The following is a 3077-nucleotide window of genomic DNA, read 5'->3' on the forward strand; positions in this document are numbered from 1 at the left end:
CGTCTAATGAAGAGGCAGGATGGCGAAATTGACAGCACTCACTCTTTTGCTGACGTTAGGGCAAAGAGAAGCTCCATTTTTAGTGGCAGCAGTCTGAAAGAGGCTTGTGCCAAAGGCTCGAAAGGAAGCTTCCCCAGAGCTCGGAGCACCAGGGCTCGGTCCAATTAGGCGCACTGGGGGGTTTCTGTTGTCTGACCCCCTTAAAAAAATACTTCACCAGGTGGTACGCAAAACCCGTCGTCTCTCCATAGCCTTCATGGCTGGATGGGATGGCTGCTGCTTGACTGTAGATGGAGCTAAATCAATATTCACTAATGTTTGTAAAAAGTCAACACGAGAAGCAGGGGGCACGATGTGAAATCTGCACCTGTATCCGTGCACCAGCGCTGGAAGGCAGACCACTGCCCTGTGTAACATGCTGTAGTAGAGGAGCTATTGTGCCCTGGATGGTGCACACCACGGCAGAGGCAAGCCTAGTCTCTGCAGCGTTCTCACTCAGCTGTGGAAGAGCGTCCTTGTGCCACTGAAGTTGCCATTGGGCACGCTAGCAGCTGAACCAAAGTTGGGAACCAGGAGGCATTTGTGTGCTCTGGTGCCACTAGAATGGCTGACAGTTTTTCCTCCTTGATATGCTCCAGAAGGCAAGGGATCAGAGGAACAGTGTATAGGAGGGCTCTGGGTGGGAGAAGTTGTCTTCACCTAGGGGGGGATTGTCCTGTGTGCTCAAGAAAAACCACAGTGCAAACTCTGTGTTTTCTTGTGAGGTAAAAAGATCCATCTCCGCTTCCCCGGACCTGCTTCATGGCTTTGGATCAATAGTGGGATTCAATCTCCAAACCGCCTATTCAACAGCCTCACCATTCTGAGTAATCAGCTTGGAGGTGGAGAAAAGACTGAGAAGGCTTTAACACGCCCTTTGGAGCTTGCGGGGCGGCGTTTCCTTGAGCCGACATCTTGGTACCGCCGAAGCTGCCCACAACACGTGGCTGCCCCAGCCTCAGCGGGGAACAACCACAGCTAATTGGTCATGGCAAAGATAGTAGTGGTAGCGGTCATGCTATCAAGAAATGGTATTGTTCAGTATCGCAGCCACCTAGGCGGTACACGGGTACGGTTCAGTGAAGCGAGCATGGACCTCCTTTCGGGTAGAAGGCGGTGTGGGTTTCTGTCGGAAAACAAGGTGCGTCGGAAGCGTAGTGGAGGCCAGGCTCTGCCGCCATGGCGGGACCTTCCTCCATCTCCCGGGTTAGGGGAATGCTACTCGCCATTCACCCAATAACCATAACCTAGCGGTGGGAAGGGAGCCCGCCCGCTGTGGAGGAGAGAGAGAGGAAAAAGCCGCTGGTGTGGTGCTCCTCTCCCGGGACGGAGACAGTTGCCATAGCAGGTCTCCGTAAACCTCTGTTGTTACGAGCTCAACCAATGACAGAGGCGTTATCCGAGGGAGTCGAGCAATCGGACTTGTGAATGTCAAAGACGTCCTCTTCCGGCAGATCCAAGGGTGTTGATGGGGTCCCATCGGTCTGCCCAGCTGCCATCCCCCTCGTGACAACCTGAAAAGCCAGAAACATTTCTGCCCGCCGTAATGCTCTTTAGATGGCAGGCGGGCGCATAATTGGTAGGAGACACCAAGGGTGAGTGCCAGGTAGATCCAGAGTGTTGACGGTGTCCCATTGATCTGCCCAAGGCTGCCGGCTGCCGTAAGCTCTTTAGATGGCAGGCGGGCGCAGAGCTGACAGGAGGCATCGGGAGTGAGTGCCAGCAGGAAGTAGTCAGTCTTGCAGCTGGTACAAAGGTGAACACCGCTGGAAGTAGAGGTCTTCATACTGCTAGCATGAAGAAAAATAGGGAAACGATCAATGGGTCTGCTCATGTTAAGTACAGTATTGGTGGACGTAGGCCCGTGCTGGACGCAAAAAGAAAGAAAGTCTTCACAACTGCGCTTGCACAAATGGATTCTACACAATAGCGTCAGGTCTTAGAGGCAAAGCCTATAAGAAATAGAACTCCATCCCTCAACTGTGAGCATGTAGGCATACTGCATGAGTGTTAAAGCTTCTACTGTACGTCAATTAACTGTACATCAGAAAAAGGACAGACTCAACCAGTGATGTTTGATTATCTCATGTCTAAGTCTCTTCGGTGGGCTGCATGTACAGTATAATCTGCATTGAAGCGGTAGTAGGTTGAATGCTACAATAACACTGCCAGAATTTTAAGCAGAGATCTCTTCTTGCAGCACTCAGACAATGCATCTACAGAATAGCCAATGTGAACGCCCTCTGAAATGAACTGGGATTGACCGAAGTCTCCCCTCATAGGTACATTTTCAAAAGCGAAATATTTTGCATTTGACTGTTCAAGTTGAGATTTGTTCATACATTTTTAATTTTAACTATTTTAATCCCATAGGAAATAATGTGTATATGAAAACATTATTTAAATAGAAACTATTTCATAAAAGAGAAAGGAACACATATTTATCTTGTGAATTTGTACTTGTTTTATTCAATAATTTTAAATTTGGAGCCACCAGTGAAACAATGTTTGCAAAATACCATATCAGGACATTCACAAAATGACTATCAAAAAATGTGAAAATATTGAAAGTAAAAAGAACACTAAGCCTGTGTTTGATGCACTAGACATAAGCTTCATAGCGTACGTTGTCATCTTAACTATTACCAAACTTCAGATGTCTTAGGATGGATTTTTGTTCATTAAATGTTTCTTGGTGTTCTTCTCTGGTTTAAACAATATGATGAAACATTTTGGGGCAAATATACACAGTATTAGTCCAAAACTGGAGGCCAGAATGGCAAATATCTCCACAGCCACAGTAAATTTCCCAGGAGAGCTGAGATATGCAGGGATAAAGGTGATCCAGACTGCACAGAATATCAGCATGCTGAAGGTGATGAGCTTGGCTTCATTAAAATTATCAGGTAATTTCCGAGCTAGGACAGCTAACACAAAGCAAAAGACAGCCAGTAGACCTATGTAACCGAGCACAGCCCAGAACCCAAAAGCTGAGCCTAATGCACACTCCAGGATGATTATCTTCTTGTATATAGTTA

General features: G+C 47.4%; 1 pseudogene; it reads right to left on the bottom strand.

The window, feature by feature from the left end:
* Nucleotides 1-2700: 2700 nt before the first annotated feature.
* Nucleotides 2701-3077, bottom strand: part of LOC116687039 (extracellular calcium-sensing receptor-like) — a 7792-nt pseudogene continuing 7415 nt past the window's right edge.

The sequence above is a fragment of the Etheostoma spectabile genome, chromosome 3, assembly GCF_008692095.1.
Source record: "Etheostoma spectabile isolate EspeVRDwgs_2016 chromosome 3, UIUC_Espe_1.0, whole genome shotgun sequence".
NCBI lineage: Eukaryota > Metazoa > Chordata > Actinopteri > Perciformes > Percidae > Etheostoma > Etheostoma spectabile.